The sequence below is a fragment of the Dermacentor silvarum genome, chromosome 1, assembly GCF_013339745.2.
Source record: "Dermacentor silvarum isolate Dsil-2018 chromosome 1, BIME_Dsil_1.4, whole genome shotgun sequence".
Lineage (NCBI taxonomy): Eukaryota > Metazoa > Arthropoda > Arachnida > Ixodida > Ixodidae > Dermacentor > Dermacentor silvarum.
Genome location: NC_051154.1, coordinates 329,172,063 through 329,187,455, shown reverse-complemented (window position 1 = coordinate 329,187,455; position 15,393 = coordinate 329,172,063).

Genomic DNA, 15,393 nt, shown 5'->3' with positions numbered 1-15,393 from the left:
TCCCGATGCCGCAAAGATACGTGCTGTTAAAGAATTCCCAAGGCCAACGTCTCTAAAAGACTTGCGTAGTTTCATTGGCCTCTGCTCGTACTTCCGCCGCTTCATTCGAAATTTCGCTTCGATTATGGCACCGCTGACAGAGCTACTTAAGGGAGACACCAATCTTTCGCGTGGTCCCGGGCTTGCGACGAGGCCTTCGCGACGCTAGATCGCCTGCTTACAACACCACCGATACTGCGCCATTTCGATCCAACTGCTCCCACGGAAATCCATACGGATGCTAGCGGCGTTGTTCTTGGAGCTGTGCTCGCCCAGCGGAAGCCCGGCTACTAAGAGTATGTTGTTGCTTACGCGAGCCGCACTCTTACGAAAGCTAAAGCGAATTATTCAGTAACGGAAAAAGAATGTCTAGCGATCATTTGGGCCATTACAAAATTTCGTCCATACCTGTACGGCCGGTCCTTCGATGTTGTCACCGATCACCACGCACTTTGCTGGTTGTCGTCTCTCGAGGATCCCTGCGGCCGCCAAGCCCGGTGGGCGCTGGGGCTCCAAGAGTACGACATCCGGGTTGTCTACCGCTCAGGTAAGAAGCACGCCGATGCCGATGCTCTTTCGCGCTCGCCTGTCCACACCGACGTTGTCTGTGTCTCCGTCCTAGACGACCCACTTTCCCCATTCGCTTCTGTCGACATGGCTTCGGAGCGGCGCAAGGACTCCTGAATTTCATCTTTGATAGATTACATCTCTGATTCACCTGAGCGCCCACCATCCTGAGCGCTACGACGGCAAGCTTCGCACTTCGCCATCCGCGACGGCATCGTCTATCGCCATAACTACAGTTCCGATGGCCGCAAATGGCCCCGGCAGCTCCACACTGATGTATGCGGCGCTTTCCACGCCGACCCTCAGTGTGCACACGCTGGTCTCTTCAAGACCTACACCAGACTACGTCATAGGTTTTATTGGCGCGGTATGTACACATTTGTGCAAAAGTACATTCGCTCTTGCACAGAATGTCAACGCCGCAAGCCTGATCCTTGCCGCTCTTCTGGACCAATGCAACCTTTGCCGTGCCCTTCACGACCCTTTGACCGGGTTGCAATAGACCTACACGGGCCTCTGCCATATACAGCTGCTGGCAATCGCTGGGTCATTGTAGCTATAGACCACCTCGCGAGGTATGCCGAAACGGCCGCTCTACCCGCCGCGACGGCTCGTGACGTTGCCTCCTTCCTGCTTCAACGCTTCGTTCTACGTCACGGCGCTCCCCGCGAACTACTGAGCGACCGAGGCCGCGTCTTTCTCGCCGATGTCCTTCAAGAACTTCTCACTGAATGCCGCATTATTCATCGCTGTACCACCGCATATCACCCGCAAACAAATGGATTGACAGAACGCTTTAACCGAACTCTTGGCGACATGCTTTCGATGTATGTCGCCTCCAACCACACGAACTGGGACCTCATCCTTCCCTATGTCACGTACACCTACAATACGGCACCCCAGGCAATGACGGGTTTTTCTCGCTTGTTTGTTCTATATGGCCGAGAACCGTCATTTCCCATTGACACTATTCTTCCTTACCGTCCCGACTTATCAGAGGGTACACCGGTTTCCGAAGCCGCCCGTTATGCAGAAGAATGTCGGCAATTAGCTCGCTTCCTTACAACGCAAGAACAAGCGCTACAGAAATTTCGTCATGACGACGGGAGCCCCCACACCCAGTTTTCGCCTGACGCTCTCGTTTGGTTGTGGGTGCCCCCTACTTCGACACCAGGTGTCTCCTCCAAGTTTGTATCCCGATACCATGGACCCTACCGGGTTCTGCAGAAAACTTATCCGGTGAACTACGTCATCGAACCTCTGACGCCCCCTACAGACCTGCGTCGCCGAGGCCGCGAAACTGTCTACGTCGATCGGCTCAAGCCGTATCACGAGCCCTTCGTCCTCACGACGCCTTAGGCCTCCTGTGCTGGCTCCGTCTTCAGCGAGGGGGGAAGATGTAAGGAAGAAGTGCGTCGTGTAGAGCTCCGCAGCCGGATCGCCAGCGCTACTGAAGTGGGGCTCTGGCTCGACGCTGTTCCTGGTGCGCCTGGCTAAACCTACGCTGCTGTGTCTTCCTGTCGGCGTCCTTCGTGTCGTCCACAGCCGTGCTAGACTTCCTTGTCATAGTTTCTTCACTTTTTCCAGAACGGGAACACTTGGTAACTTTATGGAATACATTATGTGTTGAAATAACCTACGCCGTGTTCAAATTTCACGTCCTCTGCACTTTAGACTAAGTATATTTACACTCACTATATTTTGTAAATACTGTAAAACAATTTAGCGCTTAATTAGCTAAATACGAACGGCTAGAAAAGGTCATGCCTTAGTTGGCCAGTAGATGTTTAAAACATTTAAAAACGTTTTCAAGACATCCTCAAAACGTCCAGCAGAACGTTTTGTAGCCGTTTTCAAAACGTTCGCAAGATGTCTTGCAAGACGTCTTCTAGCCGTCTTTAAGACGTCTACCAGACGTCTTGCAAGACGTCTGATATCCCAAATTTGGTGGTGCATTAGACGGTCTTAGAGACGGCTACAAAATGTTTTAAGACGTCCGACAAAATCTTGGTAAGATGTCTTCAAGAATTTCTTTATATCTTGCCAAAACGTCTCCAAGACGTTTTGTAAACATTTAAAATGGTTCTCAAGACATCTTGCTTATCTTGTCAAGACATCTTGAAGACGGCTTCTAGGCCAATGTGTGTTCAGTGGAACGCATGCTGCCATCGCCGCTGTTTTTCATACCTTAACGAAGCCAGCGATGACAGCGGCGCTGGCCGCGTTATCGGCCGTTCCTCTCAGTTTTCGCATCTTTCCCTCTCACTGCCCCGAAAAGCAGCCGGTTGTTGGGTGGGCATGACATATCTTCTACTTGGACCCAGAGAGCATCAGAAAGCGTTGCGCTCAGGTCGGGAGCATCACAGCGACCGTACGAAGATAACAAAAGGATGGAAAGCACGTCGAGTTGCTATAACTGTATCACGAACTACAACAGTGCAAAAGGACGAAGGCGGTAATTGACAAGCGCTGATTTGAAACTGAGATATATGCTGGCACAATACTGAAATATGTACAACAGCAATATCAAAACGTCCTCCTTACGCACAAGGCAAATCAACGTGTTTACAAACGCCACCGTCACCTCAACGAGTTACTCACATAGGCGGGCTCTTTTTAGGGGATCGATACTGATTCCTCTATAATTCACTCAGCACTTTTGCATGCCATGTGCGTGCAGAAGCCATCACATGAGAACGATAGTCGAAGCAGCTCATATTGGACGCAAAGCTGCTGAGTGTATTAGCGAGGCTTTGATATCACTCTCCCAAAGAGAGCTAGCCTCTCTAAATAGTTCCCGGAGGCGATGGTAGTGTTTGATAACACGTGTTTTTGGCACGGCAGTGTGACTACACGTGCTCGTGTGCAAGGAGGGTCTTGTTTTAATAGTGCGTTTGTATATATTATTTATGCGTTGTGTCAGAATATATACTTGATCCGGGTAAGAGTTTGTCATGTGGCCTCCTTCGCTTTTTAATGCGATAGCATTGTAGGCAGTCTTGAACACTCTCTAGGTATCTAATAAAAATAATAACCGATCTCAATGGCAGTGTTGTCGAATACAGCATCTCACCGGGCTAGCTATCCCGAAGGGAAGAATGCAAAAGACTGGAACGTGACGCACGTGCCTGACATTTTCAGGATGAGAGAAGCACGCTTGGGATCGTGGCCTAATCCGCCTTTTGCAATGCGCTCTGGCGCCACCTTAGTGGTCTCCGGGAGAAACAATATCTACGGCGTCGGGGCCCCGCGGGACGCAGAGGCACGCTGCAAGAAGCGAGCTGAACTGGGTTTGTGCATTTGTCAGTCGTTGTAATTTTCGATTTGTGTGAGTGGCCGCTTGTTGGACTGGATGCCTAGGCCAGCAATGACTCTAGTGCGACTTACAACCGCAAGTCGTCGAAATATGATGAGGGGATTTCGTGCAGCTACGCCGACAAAACCTGTCACCGCGCGATGTGCCTCTGAACGAATACATCGCACCGTAACGCGATTGACACAGCGCCTACGCTTGTATTCCTGTTATTCATATTTATTCGTACCCAATATGAGTCCAAACATGCTTCAGAAGTTGAAATGCACGAACGTGAGCACTCGCCAGCCGTCCACATCAAGTTTAAGCTGGGGTCGATTACGCTCAGCGGAGGTTAGCCGTATCGTATATACATAGCAGCAGGGGTCATGCATTTGCCACTGTTAGACCTGCACTGAACGTAGGCTAATAGAATGATAAAAACTGCTTTTATAGCATAGTCTTTACCACAGTGACCATAGCTTATTAAAGGGGCCACACTGCGCCCAAAGTATTTATGCAACGCAAGAACGGCGCATTTGTTTACATCCGCGCGCATACGGCCACCGCTCGCTGTTCGCTTCAAGTACAGTAGAAACCGAGCACCGCTCACACGAAATAATGAGGAAACGTTCAAAGCATATATGAACACTTCTCATGCACCTATCACAAGCGATCACACTGAGACGAGCAGGCATGAACGTCCCGAGAACATCGAAAACGGCGACAACGACCACCTAGCCGCACTGGCACGCGAAAATGCCGATGGCCGCCGTACTCGCGTGGCAACGAAAGGTGTTGCTGCTTACGATGCAGCATCGAAAGGGCCATCACTTGTTGCCTGTTTAGCATAAGAGGCAAACTGTGTTTTCGGTAACTACTAAATCTGGCAGCATAAAAATACACTCTCCGTATAGTTGCACTTCGTTCATGAAAGCGCCGGCGACTGTGACCGACAGCCTTCGTTCAAGAACGGTGCCTGTACCGCCGTATTAGCACTGCAACGTGTCACCGCTTCCCACTCTGTGTGCGCATCGTACTATGCTAACAGTGGTTCACTTCAAGTCGGTAAGGTCAGTACCGAACTATATAAGCAGTTTCCTTTGTCGTACTTGCTTATCCTATATTTCAGGTCTGCCGGTAGCGGACGAACTCGTAGGCTGTGTCAGGCCTAATGAAGCTGCCTGAACGAGTTCGACACCGCCTCAAACTTGATGCGGAGGGCTTTAAAGGGCTGGAAATCGTGTATATCAGCATCGGAAGCACGTTTCGACTCAATTTGAGCGTCAATAAATACATACACGAGCGCATTTGCGGTGATATTCACGTTGTCGGTGTGATGTTCTCATTCGGCGGTCGCTCGCACGGCGATGAGCACACTGGTTTTGTCGGCGTCGTCGGCACGAAAGCTTACCACACTACGATCACTTGATGTCGGCGGTCGCGTGATCGGTCGCTTCTTCGTCATATACTTGTATGACAATATAGGTCTCCTTCTGGAACAGTATCACAAGTACAGCCGGTCGAGCGTTGGCGCCGGCGTGAGGTCGACTTCTGACCGACGTCGGTGTCGTGTCGGCATACATTGTGATGTACCGGACGTTAACCGAATATTCCTGTGAACAGCTGAAGTTTCTACCGAAACACAGCGCAAATACCGCGTCGTCGACCGGCACAGCGCCGACAATAAAGGGTTCGCGTGCTCTACGGCTATGCTGCATACACGTGCGCCGTCAGCTGCACGAACCACCGACGCCGTACAAAACGTTTTCGGAGCTCGCCGCTAGAGTACAGCGCATGCGCACTCGGGATATGCAAAAGGTGGATTGTTAGAGCATTAGGCTGTTGCGCTGGAAGACAGAAGCACGATCCCATCATCGGTAACCCTTTGTTGGACAGCGGAACATATATGTCCCACTTTTCATTCCACGTTCTCGGCGCTGTAGCTCCTCAATAGAGCTCGCCCTTCCCCATACAAGCAACTAGCGCCATCTATTGAATATTCAACAACATTCTGTAACCACTTTCTAGGTATTTACGCTAGGTGGAAGCACGCAACAAGACAAGTCAGCTCTTGTTTTTTCGCGCCCTTTTTCAGTTTTTCTGTGTTTTTGTGAGCTATTTTCAAAGAAGAAAGAAATGTCTGGTGAGTAAATGTTGTCTTTATTGCACTACAGCAACCACTTACAAACAACTATCAGCTATATTTTGTGATGTTCAGCCGTGCATTGACAAATGAAGCGTGTTTTACGAAAAGTAATGTCATTCACCTGTTGCAGGTTAGGCTTAGCGTAGTGTAGCGATAGTGTGGGGATCGAATGTTCAGTCCGTACTGACTGCTTCTTTTTTTATTGCGATAGCAATTATATAGACACTTCAACCGGATTTCTGCCGTCGCCATCGCCGTGAGGTTCCGTATAGATAAAATCGTCGCCGCGCGCCGTATGCCCGAGCGGAAGCGTGCGGGGGACGCGCGCTATCACGGAGAGCGAACGCACGGCGGAAAGCAAACGCGACCGTCGCGCGAAAGGCCGTTGGGGTATGGGAGGGAGGGAGGGAGGCGGGGTGACGCTGTGCTCCGGCACCGAAGGCCTATCTTGCAACCGGGCGCAAGGGAAACTTGCCACTCAATCTCCCACGTGAAAACAGGAAACCGGGCAGGCAGCGCGGGAGGGAGCGGGGGGGGGGGGGGGGGCAGCTCTGCCAACAACCGCGTTCGCACTCTGCCCAGCTGTGTCGCTCGCCCGCACCGTCTCTTATCTCCACACGGTTCTGACCTTTGTATGCGCTGTGCATTCGCCACTCAGTTTCCGTTGAAGTGCTAGACCGCTGCGGCGGATGCGCTTGCTGCCAGCGTTTTGACAGTCGTTGTCTGCAGTCATTCAGTGTGATCTATTCATGTTTGCTTGTGCGCGCTGACACCACGCTTGTTAATTCAGTTAGTCATAGTCGGGCCACATTTTCCAACGCACGCTACAAATGCAATGCTGCCCGGATCGGCAGTGCAGCGCTATAGGTGTGTCCCTTCGCAACGCTGCCCACGGGAAGCGCTTCTCATCAACACCACCGTTTTACACGCGCCTTGTCGTGGTCATCGAGTCTCTCTTCATGTCGGTTTACTTACGCCGCAGCACACCTGCTTACCTTATAAGCTCATGTTTACTACAATTCATATTGCTGCCAAAGCCGCTCACCTTACTTCATATGACATTGCTGTGTTGCTATCGCATTCATTGCTTCGCCCTTAGGGCGAAACTGTGACATTTTTTTTCCAAAGCTAAGAACAAATGCCTCACTGCTGAAGAAGCGCTTGAATTATTCTGTAGCTTGCCAGAGAACTGTAACAGCAGTGATGATGAAGAGTTCGAAATCACTGAAGATGAAGTTTTGGATCTACCACCCAATAATCCCAGCGAGAACGAGAGTGATCTTGAAAAACAAGCTCCCGCTGGTTGCTCGAGCTTGCTGAAAAAAGACGGGGTTCACCGCACGCACGTAAAAGAAAGAAAAAATAATTACTGTTTTAAAAGCCGACACTGAAGATGATTCAGAAGGACCTCAGTGGGATACGTCGACTGTTTGTATGCCTACGCCGACAAATCGCAGCTTCACGATCTCCCGGAGGCTCAGTCAGACAAGCACTGCCCTTGACGCATTCTGTCTATATTTTTACAAGGAGGTGTTGGACCATATTGTCGAGCAGACAAACCTCTATGCTGAAGAGACGCAGAGAAAGGGATGGGTGCCACTGACACACGATGATCTTGATGCTTATAATGGAATGCTAATTCTTATGAGCGTCAACCGTATGCATCACCTTCAGATGTACTGGTGTTTCGACAGCTTTTTCTGTGTCAGTGAAATTGACCAAGTGATGACATACAAGCGGTTTCAGATGATATGCAATTGTCTTCATCTGAACGACAACGCCACAATGCAAGACTATGGTGACAAAGATTTTGATTGTGCAGATAAAGTGCGTCCTTTGATCAACATGATGAACAAAAGGTTTCAGACACAGTGCAGCCCATCCACACATCTTGCAGTTGATGAAAACATGATTTTGTTCAAGGGACGCGCATGCATGAAAGAATACATGCCTATGAAGCCTAAGATCAAGAGAGGCTACGAGCTATGGTCCCTGGCAGACTCTGAAATGGGCTACCTGCTCAAGTTTCCACTCTACGAGGGGAGAAACGCCCAAAAACCACTTGACCGCACATTAGGCGAGCATTTTGTTCTCACACTATAGCAGATGGTGTCGTGCCCATCGGGTCTTAGTTGTTTTTGATAACTTTTTTCATCAACAAAACTCTTGCAAGAATTGCGGGACATTGACATTTTTGCCTGCGGCACTTTCCGTACAAGCAAGATCTTCCACCTGAGGTGAAAATAGACAACAAGATGGACAGGGGATCATACTTGTGGTGAAGAAAGCGGGACGTCATTGCCTACCAGTGGAAGGACACAAAGAATGTCCACGTGATGTCCAATTACCACGACCGAGAATGTTGCGTCGATGTTCATTGGACGCTGCCGAATGGCAAGAAGAAATCAGTGGAGTGCCCTCAGGTGGTCAAAGATTATAATGCTTGGATGGGTGAGATCGATAAGTTCGACCAAAAGAGGAATGTTTACACTGCAGACCGGCTGTCTAAGCGATGGTGGAGTAGAATTTTCTACTTCATTCTTGACGCAGCGATTGTCAATGCATTTATATAATCAAACTCGATCGCGCAAGCTGGATACCTTCACGTCTGCCTGAAGCTTGGCAGACAAATCATTGCTCAAAGAAGCTTCCGTAAGCCTCGGGTGTCCATAACTGCCTTCAAGAATAAGCGAGGCAAGAGCAACGGTCGCGCGATGACTGGTGTTCCAGATGAGCATCGGTTCTCCGGAAGCACTCACCACCCAAACTTGACGGGCACGCGACGGTGGTGCCGCTGGGGCTCAACCAGCAAAAAAGAAGTCCGCGCAATGTACATGTGCAATGTTCCCCTGTGTGCAAGTTGCTTCGCGCCATTTCACAAGAAAATGTGAACTGCCTCAAGTGGATAGCGGGACATATGAGTCCCACTTCATCAAAGTAACCTAACTGGATAGTGGGACATATAGGTGCCACATTTTTGTTCGCAATAAAACACTTATCAGCTTTCGGATTGGTCTTTTTCGTATCAAGAAATGATCAATAGATCACTAAACATGTTTTAAACAAGATACCATTTCTTGCCATGTTGTGTCCAACAAAGGGGTAATGGCATTTCCTTATTGCGCTATTAGCCCCGAGCGCGGCCTTCAGGGGCGCTACGAGCACCGCTCACGTGACGTCAGGGCCAAGGCTCTGGCGCCGGTCGTTTACTAGTGTCCGCAAGGCAAGCACATGCCACCGACAGTGTTTCCGTCTCTCCGCTCCAGTTCTCTATGCTAGTACACTCCCCACAGTCCTTTCAAATAACTTCTTCATCTTTTTGTGTGTGTAAATATTTATAAAAACAGTTCAACAACGTATTTCCCAAATGCAGCGTTTGTGGTGCCGGCAGACAGAGTCTGGTCCAGCGCGTCGCAAACGTTTCATGAGTGGTTCCAATCCCAGGAGTGGCAGTTCAGGAGGATAATCAAAGTATAAAAGGAAAAATAGGATGGATACACCTGAATAAGAGACCAGCGGAAAATGTGCTGCGGTGCAACAAGCGTCGAAGAAATGCTTGCTACATATAACCTCTACAACATTTACCTTGATTTTAACGTGCTAGAACTTGCTTTGTCATGGTTAGTAGTTGCTGGTAAAATACGCAATTTTCTAATTTGTTGACTAAAACGTACGGAAGTAGGATGGAAATTGAACTGTAGAACTGGAATAGTGATTCTTCCGGTGCCATTTGCTCTGTGAACAGCTTACCGAGGGTAGGTTGTTCGATGCATGTGATAAGAGGTAAAGTCAAGCGAGTTGAGACTGTAGTTGTCGCGTGAAGGCAGTGGCCAGTACTTAATTCCTTTTTATGCTACTTGTTCAACTCAGGTAAGTGATTTAAAAATTTTTATTGCTTCAGGAACAGTAATGACAGATTTATTTTGCAATGCTGACAACGCTGGTCAGCCAAACGTTTCCGACTGGATATGCCTTCAAGAATGTACGGTGAGGTAAGCAAGAAGTCGAAGTCTAATTAGTTGAGTTGGTTAAACTCAAACAATAATATTTCACTGAGGTGTTGAAACTCAAGCACGCTTATAGGATACAAGGGTGGTGATGTGGGCTTATTGGTACATCTTGAGTAAAGGTGGTTGAGCACAGGGAAACACGAGCGACAAAGAAGGCACATTAACGCAGAGGCGCTACTAACAGCAATGATCGTTTATTCCTTCGTCGAGCTGAACAACACTAGAACTTAAACTTGGCGTATTATGCCCCCTATGTCCGCAAAATGTGACCTCAGTTGTAGTTGTATTTATGCCACCAAAGCCGTCTAAATTTCACACAGCTCGTGAAACAGACCAATAACGGTATGGACCATTTGCATAGGTATTAGACAAGAAAAGGTGCCTTTAACGTACTAATTTCGAGCATTGCCTACACATTAGCCACACCATGCCCCTAATTTTTCCAAGATAAAACAAGATGCTTTGTTTAGCACATCGAGGACACCGCAGAAACAAACTGCGAATCTCGTATGATGCATGAAAACACATGGAAAAACGAGGGCTTAGTAATTATCTCCAACACATTCATTTAAAACAGGAAAATGAAAGTTTCGCAACCCCTTACGCTTAAAATTCTCCCAATTTTCACAGAATTTCAAGTACGTTTTTCGATCATCACTCAGAGCATTGCTTCGTACTTCGAATAAATATAAACACCGTGACACACAATAGTTTACTGAGGATACCGGGGGAAACCAACTAAATGCCGTGTATAACGCATAAAAATGGGGAGATAGAGAGTATTCAGTGTTTTCAGAGCACATAAGCAACCTACACAGTTCAAATTTCCGGTGCACGTCACGAAAAAGTAGTCCGCATTTGTTCAAATTATGAAATATCTGCTGTTTTTGATCCTGCCGGGAAACAAGTAACAAGGTCAGCAGTGACGCATGCCTTTAGAAAAAAATAAATTCAGTGTTCTATTGGTATTGAAATGGCTCTGCACGTTCAACCAAGTTCATTTTCATGAAAATATCTGCGATAAGTCGTGATTACACAATGCATTTTGATAGTTATACATGTAAGAGATTCGATTATAATTTTGATGGTGATAACGTACACTGACTGCTACGCTATGTAGGCTATCCCTGGGCGGAGATTCAATATCTCCACCATTTGATAATCCATGAATTTCATGTCCTAAGGCACACCAATTGTTGGGCGCGGCTGATTATAATACTTTATCCGGACCACCCTCTCACCCGTAGGTTAAATATAGCTAGTTGATTGTGTTTTCAAATACGGATATAGCAGCCCCAAAAAACTGAGCATGATGCAAGCAGCGAAAGCAGACATTTGTTGGGGCGGGAATTTCCCACTGCCAGGCCTTCACCGCAACGCAAGCGTGTATGGCGGATCCCGCGTGTCGTCCGCTGCACAACACGTCCCGAGGAGGCACAAAATACAATCCTCGCTGCCCATGCAGGGGATACGTAGTAAAGAAAAGCATTACATACTTGACCACTCTATTGCGAAAGGTAATTTTGCTTCAGCTGTAGTTTTGTTGGACTTTCGAGCGTGCAGCCAAAAGTTCCTGCTTTCAAAAGTGTGAGGCGGGGGGGGGGGGGGGGGGGAGGGGCAAATGGCATACTTTGCCCCCCACTTTTTACAGAGTTTGACAGGCGGGGTGGATGTCTTTGAGGCAAATAATAATAAATAATAAAAAACTTTCTTTTTGCATCGTTCAACCTATTTTTGCTATGTTCTAACCTCCACCATGAGACCGAGCTAGCTCTGGACAGGTGCGCACGTTTCTCGTCCTACTCTTTGTGTAAAGGAGGCATATTCGAATGGTTATTTCAGAGTGCTCCGGCAATGCTATCATAATTGCGTAGGGCAGCAACTAAGATTTACTGCGAGCATGCGTGGGTTCTAGTGGCGACTATAAAGCCGTTCCATCGCCGCTATACCTGCATGTTCTCTCAATACAGCTTTCAAGCTGTCTTTGACGACTCTCGTAGCACCGTCAGAGAATTCTGAAAGAACCAGAGAATGCACCGTTACTTCGCTCCTTTGGCGGTAATGAATGGCGACCAGATGAATGCCGCATTCGGCTCTCTAATTTCGCAGCAAAGGCGACGTTGAGCTGTTGAAGGAATGGAGTTGACGTGCACGGCGTCCATATAATCCGCAGGCTAACAAAATCGCATCGCGCTTTGAGATGTGCACCGCGCACTCAGGAGCAAAGGAGGCCGAGCAGAGAGTAATAATTCATTAGTCGTGTAATCCACTAATCCGGAATTTCACGCTGCCTCATTAGCACCTACCACTCAATTTCTTGCGTATATCTTAGACTTACTTACAGCGCCTTTCGGCTGACACGCATAAATACTTCCTGGACGAGTGAAGGTTCTGAACTGTTGTTTCTCCTGCTTCTCCCTATTTTAGAGTTTTCGTCTCCCGTTCCTTTCCCGGATCAAAAATTTCACTAGAGAACGCTATCGCGTCTTTGACGTTGAAGAATTCCCGGAGTCATGTGGTAACATCGCATCGAGCATCGTCGTCACTTCATAGTCATGAAGAAGGCTAAATGGTGTTTTCGAGTTGTTTCCTACTGCGTCATGCTATAAGCGAATGTCATGTACGGTAGAATGTCATCCCAATTTTTGTGCTCCACGTCTACGTGCATAAATCAGCGTGTCAAAAATAGTGTTGTTCAAGCGTTCTGTTCGGCCGTTTGTTCGCGGGTATAGTAGGCTGGGGTCTTGCGATGAGCCGTGCCGCTGAGGCTAAGCACCGTCTTTAGGAGTGTAGCCGTAAACGCGGTCCATTTCTCCGTTATTATCACCGTTTGGGCACCGTGCCTCAGAACCACATTTTCAATAAAGAATTGCACTGCGTCGACTGCGGTGCCGCTTGGAAGGGCCTTGGTTTCTGCATAGCGTGTCAGGTAATCGGTGGCTACTATTACCCACTTATTTCCTATATTGGAAGTCGGGTGTAGCCCGAAAGGTCCATCCGGAATAAATAATGAAGAGACTTAGGTCTATAAGAACCACGGACAGAGCTTATTCAGCTTTGAGAAGTTTCTCAGAGCATAATCGGGCTAAAACTTCTCAAAATAGATTGAGAACCGCAACGTGTACTACCCTTTAGCAAGGTAGTGCGTTGGGCGAGTTGGTGCATAGCTAAACAAATGAGTTGGGGCGCAAGGAAAGAAGAAGGAAAACCAAGGGGAGACAGGATAGGGCGCCAAACTTTCAACTAGTTTATTCCCAGCACATCACCCAAATATATACATTTCCAAAAATGCGCACAAAGACAAGGAGAAGCACGTGTCACAGGCTACCTCACTGCGCTATCTAAAAACAAACATTCACTTTTGTAGAGGGAAACAGAAGGCACGCTGACACAACCATCACCCTTCCTCCTTATGTGATACGCCTCGAGCAGTTCACGGGCTAACACATCTATGCTTCTTCCTATCACGCGCGTGTCATCAAACCGTGGTGCACAGCCATGCAGTTCTGCACAATGGAACGGCAGGTGTGAACCCACACCATTTTTAATTGATAAAACATGCTCCCTTAGGCGGTCATTAACACAGCGGCATGTTTGGCCTATATATGACTTGCCACAGCTCAACGGAATTTCGTAAACGACGCCCACCATGCAACGGAGTACCGGCTTACTGGCGTGCTTCTTTCCGCATGAAAGCTCGGCCTTTTGAGATGAAATGCGGGCGCAAAGCTGCTCCGTCCCAACTGCTCCGTCTCAGTGAGGTAGCCTGTGACACGTGCTGCGCCTTGTCTTTGTGCGCATTTTTGGAAATGTATATATTTGGGTGATGTGCTGGGAATAAAACTAGTTGAAAGTTTGGCGCCCTATCCTGTCTCCCCTTGGTTTTCCTTCTTCTTTCCTTGCGCCACAACTCATTTGTATGTCTACTATCCTACCGCGCCGGCCGGCAGGTTCCGGGGAATGTTAAAAGGGAAGCTTGGTATTTTATTTTCTTCTGTATTAACGAACGGTTGCCGAGAAATGTATACAAAGTGAGTCATGAAAATAATTATTTTGCGAGACTAAACTAATTGGTACCGTTCTTTAGTGTGTCTACGATGTGGAGCGCTACTCAATTGAAATCCGTTTTTGATCAAGACGAGAGAGGGTTCGCTAAAGGTATGTCACCTGACAAAGTACGCAGCCACCTAAAAAGCTTCCTGTCGACATACATTATTCAACAGCGTTTTCCCAGCAGTCATTATCTAAAATCTAAAGGAAGCTTAGTTTAAATAAATCCACTTTAGAACATGAATGGGATTGAATGGTGACTCTCGCATGCTAAGAAAACGCAAATTGCGTTCCAGTCTACGCATTTATCGAAAGACAAAACGCGCATTACAACAGTGGGGTTTCCATTTGGGCTTCTTGGTTCTCCATTAAGAACGTGTAGCATTGCGCGGAAACAACATGGACACAAGAGGGAACACGTATTACACGCACGAAGCGCAAACTATCAACAGGTTATTGCGAGAAGAACGTGGCTATATTTGTACCTTGCCACAGTCAGTACAGCGCATGACGCGAAGGGCGTTTTACACCGAAAAAGAAATGTCAACTCGCGCGTGACGTGCTATTCAAATAGGCTATTTCCTTAGCTGATAAGCTGATATAAGCCATGCTAATACACTTAGATTTTAAAGTTGTGATGCAGTGGGCCTCAATAATGAGGCGTGTCATTTAAAGTGGCACCAAACAATAAATACTGAACAGGGCAATAGAGACATTGCTCCGTGCCCCCTCTCCCCTGGTATGGTCGTCATATAAACAATGAGAACTGTAAGAGCATTACCCGATTTTCTTGTGAACAGTCACCTCATTTGTCCCTTCTAACAGCGTTATTTGTGTGTCATAATGTTTATTTTACTGAAACGTCATGCTCACCTTCTCGAGTCAGTGACATTTTGTGCACTTCGGCGAGATCAATCTTTATTATTTTCTGCCTCAATTGATTTAGTGATAACCTTTCCGCGTTACTGACTTTTCATGCGCTTTGCGGTGAACGGAACTAGTTAGGGGTGGTGGTGGTGATGTTGCTACAAGCGGGATTAGCGTGCTAGACCTGGCCGGCAACTGCTCCGTCTCAGCGTCTGTTTCCGCGTCAAGCATATCACCACTAGTCAATCGGTCCAATCTCTCGCAAAAATGTGAGAATAATGTGCGACTCTTCCTTGTGCACTATCCGTGGTCGTGCTTTATCATGCTATCTTATGCAATCCAGAAGTCTCCTGCTTTCACGACAGAAGCTATTGCAGGATCAGATGAAGGGCTGTATATCACGCACTTCATTGCACTTG